The sequence below is a fragment of the Diospyros lotus genome, chromosome 15, assembly GCF_014633365.1.
Source record: "Diospyros lotus cultivar Yz01 chromosome 15, ASM1463336v1, whole genome shotgun sequence".
Classification (NCBI taxonomy): domain Eukaryota; kingdom Viridiplantae; phylum Streptophyta; class Magnoliopsida; order Ericales; family Ebenaceae; genus Diospyros; species Diospyros lotus.
This window is the reverse complement of record NC_068352.1, coordinates 7,405,244-7,419,306: the sequence shown is the minus strand read 5'-3', so window position 1 is coordinate 7,419,306 and position 14,063 is coordinate 7,405,244.

Sequence of the window (14,063 nt, the reverse complement as noted above, 5' to 3'; positions counted from 1 at the left end):
ATTGTTTTGAAATAATAAATAGTAATAAAATTTTCCCCCAAATTAATGATTTGTGTTTAGTACTTATTGCATTAATAATTTACATTTTGTAATTTGCATCTTTACATATATAAAAATAGGATAGTCTTCAAAAAAGAAAATTTTCTCCAAAACTTGCATTAATGATTTACAATTAATACAGATTGAATTAATAATTTGCATTTTGTAATTTGCATTAATAATTTAAATCTTTCAATTGCTTTGAAATAATAAGTAGTAATAAAATTTTCCCCCAAAACTTGCATTTAATACTTATTACATTAATAATTTACATTTTGTAATTTGCATTAATAATTTAAATCTTTCAATTGTTTCGAAATAATATATACTAATTATGTAAAATTAATAATAAATTTTAAATATACAAGTTTTTCAATGCTAATTGTTTTCTATTAAATTTGCATGAATTTTATGAGAAATATTAATGGACAACTTAAACTATTAATTAAGTGATAGAAAAGTATCTATTTATTTAATATATTATTTTTATATCTTTATTCTATATATATTTATATAATAATAAAATATGATAATCAAATAAAGTATTTTGCCAAATGTCAATTATTAGGGTTGTCAAGTATTAGAGTTTTTCAATGCTAATTAATATTTAAGGTATCACATTTTTAAGACTATGGAAGAAATCAAAATTCACTTTTTTAAAATTTTGTTATTATTGAAAAAACTTATTCTTACTCATATTTAAGAATTTTAATTTATATTTATAATTATAATATAATAAATAGAAAATAACAAACGTCTTTAAGTGGAAATATTATAGATTTTATAATATTTATTTATAAATAAATATAATATAATAAAAATTTTTTATAAGTATATTGAATTAAAAGTATTCTCCATTAGCATATTGAATAGTGAATAATTAAGTAAACTTAAATTTTTTCAATATGATTAAAGATTAAAAAAATTATAATTATCAATTTAGTTAAAATTATTTAAAATAATAAATTTATTTTTTTAATTTTAAATTAAACTCTCCCATATATCATGAAGGTTCACCACTAGTTAACTAAAAATTTAATTTAAAAAAATAAAAATAAAAATAAAAATAAATTTAACAAAATTTTAATAATTGTAAAATATATATAATTTTTTTTAATAAATTAATATAGTTAATTTAATTCAATTAATTTATTTTTAATTTATTCCTTTATTCTTTTAAAAAATGATAAATTAATTAATGTTTTTTTTTCTATATTAAAAAATATAAAATATAATTCTGAAAAATAGTGGTATATAATTTATATATGTAATTATATAACAAGGGAAATTGGTAGATCAGACGGTTTCAAGCATGCAATGGCATAGGGGAGGTTGTGGGTTCGAAACTGCGGAAGGGGGGAGGCTGGAAATTTAATTTACAGCCTCGCCACGTGGCCGCATATCACGTGGCGCGCGGATATGCGGCCACGTGGTTGGACGGGTGGGCAACCGTGTGGGCGCGGTCGGGTGAGAGAGTAAATTTTTTAATTTTATTTAAATTTTAGCGGCGGTTTTAAAACCGCCGCTAAAATTAAAATTTTTTAATTTTTTTTAATTTTAGCGGCGGTTTCTAAAACCGCCATTAAAATTTAAAATTTTAATTTTTTTTTAATTTTTTATTTTTTTAAAATTTTAATTTTTTTTAATTTTTGCGGCGGTTGAAAAATCGCCGCTAAAATAAAAAATGTTAATTATTTTTTAAAACCGCCGCAAAATTAGTGATTTAGCGGCGGTTATTCCAACGGTTGGTCAAAACCGCCGCTAAATGCTCCACGACGGTTATTCCAGCGGTTGGTCAAAATCGCCGCTATATGCTCCACGACGGCTGGTTTAGCGGCGATTTTGAAAACCGCCGCTAAATGCCAGTTTTTTTGTAGTGTTTCATTGTTATTTCTTGTGAATTATAAATTTAATCAAGTCAAAAAAGGTAAAAATACATTATTTTTTATTGGGTAACTTTGAAAAATCCCATGTCCCAAAAAAAAAAAGATCAAAAAATTCATTTTTATTAAAAAATCAGGTTTCATGGCCCCACAAAACCCGGGCCGGGTTTTGTGGCCCCACGAAGCCCGATTTTTTTAAAAATGGTTATTTTTATCATTTTTTTTCCTTTTCAAGCCATGGGATTTTTCCAAGTTATTCAATAGTCCCAAAAATAAATTATTGTTTAAAAATTATACTTTTATTTTTGGATAAATTTTATAATCATTACATCAATTTAATCTAATGTTGTTAGTAGTTAGAACACTTAATCATGTATTGGTTGTGTTTTATTATCATTGTATTGTTATTTCTTGTGAATTATAAATTTAATCAAGTCAAAAAAGGTAAAAATACATTATTCTTTATTGTGTAACTTTGAAAAATCCCATGTCAAAAAATAAAAATAAATAAAGAGACTAAAAAATCCATTTTTATTAAAAAATCAGGTTTCATGGCCCCACAAAACCCGGGCAGGGTTTTGTGGCCCCACAAAGCCCAATTTTTTTTAAAAATGGTTATTTTTATCCTTTTTTTTTTTCCTTTTCAAGCCATGGGATTTTTCCAAGTTATTCAATAGTCCCAAAAATAAATTATTGTTTAAAAATTATATTTTTACTTTTGGATAAATTTTATAATCATTACATCAATTTAATCTAATGTTGTTAGTAGTTAGAACACTTAATCATGCATTGGTTGTGTTTTATTATCATTTCATTGTTATTTCTTGTGAATTATAAATTTAATCAAGTCAAAAAAGGTAAAAATACATTATTTTTTATTGGGTAACTTTGAAAAATCCCATGCCCAAAAAAAAAAATGATCAAAAAATTCAATTTTATTAAAAAATCAGGTTTCATGGCCCCACAAAACCCGGGGCGGGTTTTATGGCCCCACAAAGCCCAATTTTTTTTTATTAAAATTGTTACTTTATCCTTTTTTTTTTTCTTTTCTTAGCCATGAGATTTTTCCAAATTATTCAATAGTCCCAAAAATAAATTATTGTTTAAAAATTATACTTTTATTTTAGGATAAATTTTATAATCATTACATCAATTTAATCTAATGTTGTTAGTGGTTAGAACACTTAATCATGTATTGGTTGTGTTTTATTATCATTCCATTGTTATTTCTTGTGAATTATAAATTTAATCAAGTCAAAAAAGGTAAAAATACATTATTTTTTATTGGGTAACTTTGAAAAATCCCATGTCCCAAAAAAAAAAAGATCAAAAAATTCATTTTTATTAAAAAATCAGGTTTCATGGCCCCACAAAACCCGGGCCGGGTTTTGTGGCCCCACGAAGCCCGATTTGTTTTAAAAATGGTTATTTTTATCCTTTTTTTTCCTTTTCAAGCCATGGGATTTTTCCAAGTTATTCAATAGTCCCAAAAATAAATTATTGTTTAAAAATTATATTTTTACTTTTGGATAAATTTTATAATCATTACATCAATTTAATCTAATGTTGTTAGTAGTTAGAACACTTAATCATGGATTGATTATGTTTTATTATCATTCCATTGTTATTTCTTATGAATTATAAATTTAATCAAGTCAAAAAAGGTAAAAATACATTATTTTTTATTGGGTGACTTTGAAAAATCCCATGTCCCAAAAAAAAAAAAGATCAAAAAATTCATTTTTATTAGAAAATCAGGTTTCATGGCTCCACAAAACCCGGGCCGGGTTTTGTGGCCCCACAAAGCCCGATTTTTTTTAAAAATGGTTATTTTTATCCCTTTTTTTTCCTTTTCAAGCCATGGGATTTTTCCAAGTTATTCAATAGTCCCAAAAATAATTATTATTTAAAACTTATACTTTTATTTTTGATAAATTTTATAATCATTACATCAATTTAATTTAATGTTGTTAGTAGTTAGAACACTTAATCATGTATTGGTTGTGTTTTATTATCATTCCATTGTTATTTCTTGTGAATTATAAATTTAATCAAGTCAAAAAAGGTAAAAATACATTATTTTTTATTGGGTAACTTTGAAAAATCCCATGTCCCCCCCCCCAAAAAAAAGATCAAAAAATTCATTTTTATTAAAAAATCAGGTTTCATGGCCCCACAAAACCTGGGCCCACAAAACCCGGGCTGGGTTTTGTGGCCCCACAAAGCCTGATTTTTTTTTAAAAATGGTTATTTTATCCTTTTTTTTTCCTTTTCAAGCCATGGGATTTTTTCAAGTTATTCAATAGTTCCAAAAATAAATTATTGTTTAAAAATTATACTTTTATTTTTGGATAAATTTTATAATCATTACATCAATTTAATCTAATATTGTTAGTAGTTAGAACACTTAATCATATATTGGTTGTGTTTTATTATCATTCCATTGTTATTTCTTGTGAAATATAAATTTAATCAAGTCAAAAAAGGTAAAAATACATTATTTTTTATTAGGTAACTTTGAAAAATCCCATGTCGCCCCCCCCAAAAAAAGATCAAAAAATCTATTTTTATTAAAAAATTAGGTTTCATAGCCCCCCAAAACCCGGGCCAAGTTTTGTGGCCCCACAAAGCCCCATTTTTTTTAAAAATGATTATTTTTATCCTTTTTTTTTTCCTTTTCAAGCCATGAGATTTTTCCAAGTTATTCAATAGTCCCAAAAATAAATTATTGTTTAAAAATTATACTTTTATTTTTGGATAAATGTTATAATCATTACATCAATTTAATCTAATGTTGTTAGTAGTTAGAACACTTAATCATGTATTGGTTGTGTTTTATTATCATTCCATTGTTATTTCTTGTGAATTATAAATTTAATCAAGTCAAAAAATATAAAATATATTACTCTTTATTGGGTAACTTTGAAAAATCCCATGGCCCCAAAAATAAAAACAAAAAAGATCAAAAAATTTATTTTTATTAAAAAATCAAGTTTCATGGCCCCACAAAACCCGGGTCCACAAAACCCGGGCCGGGTATTGTGGCTCCACAAAACCCGATTTTTTTATTAAAATGGGTATTTTTATCCCTTTTTTTCTTTTTTGGCGATGGGGTTTTTCCAAGTTATTCAATAGTCCCAAAAATAAATTATTGTTTAAAAATTATACTTTTATTTTTAGATAAATTTTATAATCATTACATCAATTTAATCCAATATTGTTAGTAGTTAGAACACTTAATCATGTATTGGTTATGTTTTATTATCATTCCATTGTTATTTCTTGTGAATTATAAATTTAATCAAGTCAAAAAATATAAAAATACATTATTCTTTATTGGGTAAATTTGAAAAATCCCATGGCAAAAAAAAAAAAAATCAAAAAATCCATTTTTATTAAAAAATCAAGTTTCATAGCCGCACAAAACTCGGGCCCACAAAACCTAGGCCGGGTTTTATGGCCCCACAAAGCTCGATTTTTTTTTATTAAAATAGTTATTTTTATCCTTTTTTTTTTCTTGGCCATGGAATTTTTTCAAGTTATTCAATAGTCCCAAAAATAAATTATTGTTTAAAAATTATACTTTTATTTTTGGATAAATTTTATAATCATTACATCAATTTAATCCGATGTTGTTAGTAGTTAGAACACTTAATCATGTATTGGTTGTATTTTATTATCATTCCATTGTTATTTCTTGTGAATTATAAATTTAATCAAGTCAAAAAAGATAAAAATACTTATTTTTTATTGGGTAAGTTTGTATTATCCCATGGCTAAAAAAAAAAATATCAAAAAATGATTTTTATTAAAAAATCAGGTTTCATAGCCCCACAAAGCCCGATTTTCTTTATTAAAATGGTTATTTTGATATTTTTTTTTCTTTTCTTGGCCATCGTATTTTTCCAAGTTATCCAATAGTACTAAAAATAAATTATTGTTTAAAAATTATACTTGTATTTTTGGGTAAATTTTATAATCATTATATCAATTTAATCTAATATTGTTAGTAGTTAGAACACTTAATCATGTATTGGTTGTGTTTTATTATTATCCCATTGTTATTTATTGTGAATTATAAATTCAATTAAGCCAAAAAATGTAAAAATACATCATTTTTTATTGGGTAACTTTGAAATATCCCATGGCCAAAAAAAAAAAAAGGATCAAAAAATGATTTTTATTAAAAAATTAGGTTTTGTGGCCCCACAAAGCCTGATTTTTTTTTATTAAAATGGTTATTTTTATCCCTTTTTTTTTTCTTGGCCATGGGAGTTTTCCAAGTTATTCAATAGTCCCAAAAATAAATTATTGTTTAAAAATTATACTTTTATTTTTGGATAAATTTTGTAATCATTACATCAATTTAATCCAATGTTGTTAGTAGTTAGAACAGTTAATTATGTATTGGTTGTGTTTTATTATCTTTCCATTGTTATTTCTTGTGAATTATAAATTTAATCAAGTCAAAAAAGGTAAGAATACATTTTTTTTATTGGGCAACATTGAAAATTCCCATTGCCAAAAAAAAAAAAAACATTTTTATTAAAAAATCAGGTTTTATGGCCCCACAAAACCCGATGACGTTGTGCAGTTTTGAAAAATTATTTTTTCATGAAAATCAGTATAGATCTGGAATAATATATATCAAAATTTGTTTTATTTACAACCATAAACATACTACATAGCCTTTATAAGCAATATGATTACAAAACAAAACGAATAGAAATGAAATCAATCCTTAGAGATTCAGTCAGTGAAATTGTTTGTTAGAGAAAAAGAATCTTGTTCAATGAGATTTCAATGAGATCGCTGTGATTGATGAAGATTGTTAAATGACCCAACAAGCAAAAAAATTGAATGTATAATGAATGACTAAGTTTGGATGGTTTGATAATGGAGAGAAAGAAAGTACTGTGAACGTTGAAAGATGAGAGAGAAGAGAAAGGCAATATGAAAGAGACAAGAGTATTTTAGTAAATGAAGATAAGGACAACGTGAGCTTTGTAATTTAAAATCTCATTAAGGGTATTTTAGGCATTTCATATAAAAGTGGGTATAGAGTGCAATTAGTTTGTTTGATTTGTCAAAAATATTTTTTTACTAGAAAGTGGTTAAAAACAATTTTTTAAATTTCTTTTAGGTTATTTATGAATTTCTTTCTCTCTCTCTCTCTCTATATATAACAATTACATCTTATGGTCTTCTTTGAGTGCGATTTTGTTCACCCCTTTAACGGAGGTGAATGTAACCCCCGTCAGTGGGGGTTAAAAAAATAATCATATTTTTTAAAAAAATTATTTTTAATTATTTTTAAAAAAAAATTATTTTCAACCACTCAAATAAATTAATTACTAAAAATAGCCACTTTCCAGTTTTGACTCAGTTTTAACCCTGTCAATTATTTTTATAAGTCTGTCATTTTTTTATAAATTCTAATCCATTCAATTTTGATCCTGTCACATTTTCAGTTAAGTTCTAAAAACAAATTTTTTTTTGAAACAAAGTTAGTTTTTTTTTAAACAATTTTGCATTTTTTTTTTCAGTTAAGGGGTTATTTTTTTAACCCCACTAACGGGGGTTACGTTCACCCCTGTTAAAGGGGGTGAACAAAATTGCACTCGTCTTCTTTCCCTTATCATCTACCTACGATGTACAAGACAAAATAATAATTTTCAAAGAAATAATAATATTTTAACAACTATATATATATTTTTTAAGAATCATACTAAGTGTTTCTTAATTAAGATATAAATTAAAAAAAAAGTAAAATATAAAAATCATTCCAAATAAAAATACTTTTTTATTGTATTTGTTAAATTTATTTAGAAAAAAATAATATGACTTCTTATGTTGAATTTTTCAGATAAATTTATCTCTCCCCTCATTCAGATAAATTATCTTGATATAACCTTATTTTACTTATTTTAACAAATGTTACTCAAATAAATAATAATATTTTATAATTATAAATTGTTGAGAGTGCCTTTCTGTAACGCCCCACTTTTCCAAATACACAATGATGTAAAATATAAGCCAACATCACCCCTAGCGTTATGGAAACCCTTACCAACGGAAGCATTTGGATCGAACTTGCAAACTTAACGAAAGCTAAAGAAAGGGTTTCCACTAGATTTCCTTTATATGAACAGGAAACACATAGAGCTTTTAATAAACTCAAAAGACGCAACTCACTACTTGAAGTTACAACTGCAACACACACCCAAACTCGTAAATAAACCCTTATCATGGAAGCCTCCCTATAAAACATTCAAAGTGCATCAACTGAGATATTACCCATGCTCATACATCAAACCTACAACCCTTAATACAACAAGCTCGAGCATCCTTATTACAATACACTACTCTGATTACATATGTACATAATGAAATAAAAATTCGGATTTAGCCAAGCATCACCTCCTTGCCCACGTTTGAATTGGAACCTGCAACACCTGATATTTTTCATAAAGATGGGACGTTGAATGTCCCAGGGGTATGAAACACCCGAGTTAGATAATTACATCTAAGTGAGTGACTCAAAAGGGAAAGTACATGCGTGCAAATGCAATAATGCCATTACGAAATCCACACCTGTTGTAGCAATGCCAGGGTGTTGCAATCACTCCCACGGTCATCATAGTCACCCCTTAGCTCACCGCAAGAGCACGAGTTCTTCTATGATGGCCCAACAACTAGCCACAGTCACCAACACAAACATGATATATGATAAAGCAGAAGGAATATGCACAGCCAAGGAAAAATATGACATGTAAGCCACAAGGCATGATATGCAAGCAACATCCACACACAAGTGAAGTAACAAATGCTCAAAGTGTCACAAAACATTCAGGAATCACTCACCTTGATCGTTTTCCTTCGACAGCTCTGTTTACAGCCCGATTTCAAGCACTAGGGGCTATTATGCAGAAATCATGCATTTCGGTGAACCAAAACTTAAATATTTCTACATAGGGATTGTATATAATTAAATTAGGAGAATAAAGGTGAAAATTTGAGGACAAACGGAGACCGGACGGGCCCTCACGCGCCTTGGAAGATTGGCCACGCGCCTCCCTCTTCCTTGTTATGGATTTTGCAACCCAAAATTAAAAATGCTATAACTTGCTCATTTTAACTCCGATTCACCTTCCGTTTGAACCTACGGACTTCCCTTTCAGTGTACTACGATTCTATGGAAAGAAAAGTGGCTTACCTTTTTGGTTTCTCTTCCGTTTTTGGTGATTTCTCAATCTGGTCTCTTTAGTTTGGCTCCCTTTGCTTTCTTTTCTTTGAATCCTTCTTTCCTTTACTTTTCTCTCCCACTTTTCACTCTTCGTGGCCCTCATTTCTACCTCTTTTATAGTCCTTTATTCCCAAGTTTTAAGATCACACTTAGCCTTTAAGTTATCCACTTTTCTTCCCTAGTAATGATGGCTTATCTTTGAAATTCTTTCCACTTGATTCTTCCTTCCTTTGAAAGCTTTTTATTCTTCTAATCTCATGCCTCCAATTGCCCCTCACGTGGCCTTCAAAGCAACCCTTCTTATCCCTTTCTTTTGGTGAACCAATAGAATTCTTCCAAGTTTATTTACTTTGACTTTAAGGTGTAAGTAATTATTGTTATCACCAAAGCTTTAAGACTTTTAAGTTAACCCTCAAATCCAATTTCTCCAACTCAAAGCTTCTTAAATAAGCATTTATCATTACCATTATTCTTATTGTTGGAGAAGTTATCCTTTGATATTTGCATTCGAGTCCTTAAAAACCATTTTCATTTGCACTTAAATCCATAATTTCCATTAAAACACTTTATTACATCATCCATTCTTTACATTTAAATTTTGGGGTATTACACTATCATCCAAATTTAAATAGTTCAACTCAAAATGTGGTACGCAAATAAGATTTGTATAATTTGAATTTTGGATTTAGGATTGTTCTTCATTAGTAGTTGCATATTTGATTTTCAAATAGTGATGATGATGGATGGGACCCATTATCCTTTCCAAAATAGTCACGCTCAATTTAGTAAGGAATAACAACTAGTATGTACGAGTGCTTATAAGTGAAATGGTTTACCTACAAGGGTATTGGCCATTATATAGGTAGCTGTAGCCAAGATACTTAGTTAATTATCTCTCAGATTCTCAGGTTTGGTTATCTCATGTTAGCAAAGAATTCATTGGGATAGATTGAGATAACAACAAATCTCTTAGATAGGTGTTGGATCCTCCAAGATTGAGATCTAGAGTTGAATTTTTTTGACAAATCACTTAGATAAAAAACACATGGTGATACTATATTAATTAGGATGGAGACACACGACAAGTTGTGGTTCATTACTCCTAGGGGTAGTTTGCTAGTTTCACCCTTTCAAGTGCTCCCTCATCACTTAACATTTTTTGATAATCCTGACCTATCCTCCAAGAGTTACATTTTTGCAACTCACACACTTTCTTAGTGTTTTTATTTTTATTTTTTAAAGTTCTGATAGTGCCTTCTTTAGGACAACCTAAAATAAGAGTGGTCACCACCTATATAAGACCTTACTTTGTCGAAAGTGCTCGATTGTTTAATCACACTACAAAGAATTTATTTTTTTGAGACGTTTTTTTGTGGCGATTTTAAAAATCGCTGTAAAACACAGTATTTTGTGACGATTTACAAACTGCCGCAAAATATGTTTTTTGCGAAGATTTTTTTAACATTTTATGACGGTTTTCCAAAATCGTCGCTAAATTTATTAAAAAATTTAATTTTGCGGCAGTTTTTTACGGTTTTTAAAAAATCGTCGCTAAATTCAAAAACTAATTTAATAATTAAAAATTAAAATTTTTGGCAATTTTTGAGAAATCGCCGCTAAAAAAATAAAATAATTAAATAATTTAAAATAAAAATATTTTAACATTTGCGGCTATTTTTCGAAACCGTCACTAAATTCAAAAAATAATTTAATAATTAAAAATTAAAATTAAATAACATTTGTGCCAATTTTGAAAAACTGCTGTAAAATTCATTAAAAATTTTAATTTAGCGGCAATTTTTTGAAAATCGCCACTAAATTCAAAAAATAATTTAATAATTAAAAATTAAAATTAAATAACATTTGCGGCAATTTTTCAAAACCGCTGCAAAATTCATTTCATAATTAAAAATTAAATTTAGAAAATAATTTAATAATTAAAAGTTTTAATTTTGTGGTGATTTTCAAAATATCGCCGCTAAATTTAGAAAAAAAATTAAATTATTTACCAATAAAATTAAATTATTTACCAATAAAATTAAATAACATTTGCAGCGATTTTGAAAAATTGGGGAAAAATTTATTAAAACATTTAATTTTAAGAAAATAAAAAGAAATTTAACAAAATTTTAATATATAAAATTTTAATAATTTTAAAAAGAAATTTTAAAAAATATATAAAATCTTCTTTTTATTTTTTAATCAATTAATTTATTTAATTTAATTCAATTAATTTATTTTTATTTTATTCCATTATTCTTTTAAAAAATAATCAATTAATTTATTTTTTTTCAATTTATAGTAAAAAATATAAATTATAATTCAGAAAAATAATGGTTGTATATTAGTATATAATTTATATGCGTGAAGATTTAATAACAAGACTTTGCAGCTCAATTGGTTTCGCTTGCGTATGCGCACAAGGGAGGTTTTGGGATCGAGTCTGGGGAAGGCGAGCGCATCACCACGTGGCGCGCGGACATGCGTCCATGTGGTGCAGGGGGGCAGGTGCGCTTGTGAGCGTGCAAGCCTAGGCTAGTGGGCAGGGATAGGCACGCGGCCTAGCCACGCGTGCGAGGTTGTAGAAATTCAATTTTTTTGAATTTCAAAATTTTCAAATTTTTTGCGACAGTTTTGAAACCATCGCAAAAAATATGACTTAGCGGTGGTTATTCCAGCGATTTAATAGCCGCTAAATGCAAAAAAAAAAAGCCACTAAATGCCATTTTTTTTGTAGTGAACATGCAACAACTTTCTTGCAACTCGGGTTCATTTTCCCTGGTTGCTCAATCAGTATCTTCTTCCTATCTCTTGTTAGAACATTAGCTTTTCTCTTATTGGACTGGTATGTTTTCCTCCATTACCGATTCCTAAAACCCCTTCTCTAGATTAGAATGTGTACCAGCTCGAACACTTTGTCCAACTCTACTTCTAATTCTTTCATTTGTCCTTTAAAAAGGCCAAGGGTGGGCAACACAGTACATGAAATGTCTTTCCACTTGATCAAGCTGGGAGCCACTACCCCTAAGCTCGGTGGGTCAAACCTAGTACCATGGATGTAGTATCTAAATTGGCTATTTTTTTAAAGGATATAACTAAGTAGGACATAATGGCTTTGGTGAAGAAATATCACCCTCCTTGGAAGGGTTACTAGTACTTTTTGGGAATTAAGGCTATGTTTGGTTAGGTTGAATGGAGGGTGATAGAAAGGGAGAGGGAAATGGAAATGGAAATGGAAACGGAAACGACATGGGAATGGAATGTTCATTTCATTCCACCCCCATGTTTTGAACACATTGATTTATATGCAATGGAAAAGAAAATATAAACAATTGACAAGAATGCATTTTACATTATAAAATTAAAAATTCTTATAAAAAGTAATATATAATTTCATAAGAGCATTTAATTATCTGATTTATTTTGAAAAATATTTTTTTAAACTAAAAGTATTTATGAAATTGAATAAAAATAAAATTCAATTCTCAACAAAATTTTTTTTACAGATTAGTTCTCAATTCTCAATCGATTTTTAAAGATTCAACCAAAACCACTACCTTTTACAGGATCTGGCGTAACCTATTGTCTTTTCAAAGGATCAAGCACAACCTCTTGCCTTTTAAGGATCAGGTGTAACTACAATAAGATATAAGATGTTTACAATTTGAAACCAACTAGAGATGCTCTCACAAGATTTGAGATTAAGTACAAAAGATGTTTGAGATTAATATTTTTTACATATTTTCTATACCATTATTACTTGATTTTATGCTTAATTCTTATGCTTATATATATTTTCTATATTAATTTTAGGTAATTTATCATGTTGATAGGATTTGAAGGAAAAGTGAGAAAGAAGAGCAAAAGTTATGGATTTTCGCTACCCAATGGTTCGATTAAAAATAAAAGTTGTACCAATTGGAATGTCAAAAAAATCTGAAAAAAATATATGTGAGAGCTCTATATGTCTACTTTTTTACGCTTCAAACGGTGCGTAAATTCAAATTTTTTACAAAAAGCTATGGCTATTGGAATGACAGAAGGTCAAAGTTGTCAAAAATTCAACATTACCTACGAATTTTGCATTCCACTTTCTCCAAGTTGGGTTGACTTGTAGATGGATTAAGAGGCCTTTTAAGGATTATTTGGGCTTCCTATAAAAATTAGGCCCAATTGGACCTAAGAAGCCTAGCGCAAAAGTCTAATTAAATTAAGCTCATATCTTATAAAAATTCCTAAATTGTAATTCTTGATATTTTAAGGGATTATTTTGTATTGAGCATGGTGATGTTCTACCCTTGTGTTTAGTTTTGATGATGAAAAATAATACTTTGTTTCTATCCCCAAGTCATGAGTCAAGTTTATGGTTTTCAACAAAAATCAATTTCAAGTGCTTTGTTAAAATGAAAATGAAAATGATTTATGATTTTCTATATTAGTTGGAGATTTGCAAAGTTAAGTATTTAGTCTTAAAAGAATCTCCTAAAATAATTTTCAAAATAGCTTTGAAGTCGTTGGTCAAGATAGAGCTAAAATTGTTTTACGGCAAAAGACCAACTTGAACATAAATGTGTTTGATGAAAATCCAATCTTAAGTATGAAAAATCATTTATGTTAATCTCATATTTCAAAATAAACTTTCATATTTTGAAGCGTGCATGAAAGATTTTGATTCAAAATTCAAATGTCTAAAAAATCCTTTAGTTCATGCATCATGTTTTGAAACTCCTTTTGGTAAGGTTTTAATATTTTTCTAAGTTTGGAAGGTTAGCACTTTATAAGGAGACATAGAAGAAAATGATTTCATTTTGGAAAACTATCTCCCGGTATTGTGATATATTCTATCCATTAGTACTAAAACTATTTTTAATAAATGTTTCAAGAAATAAAAAGTG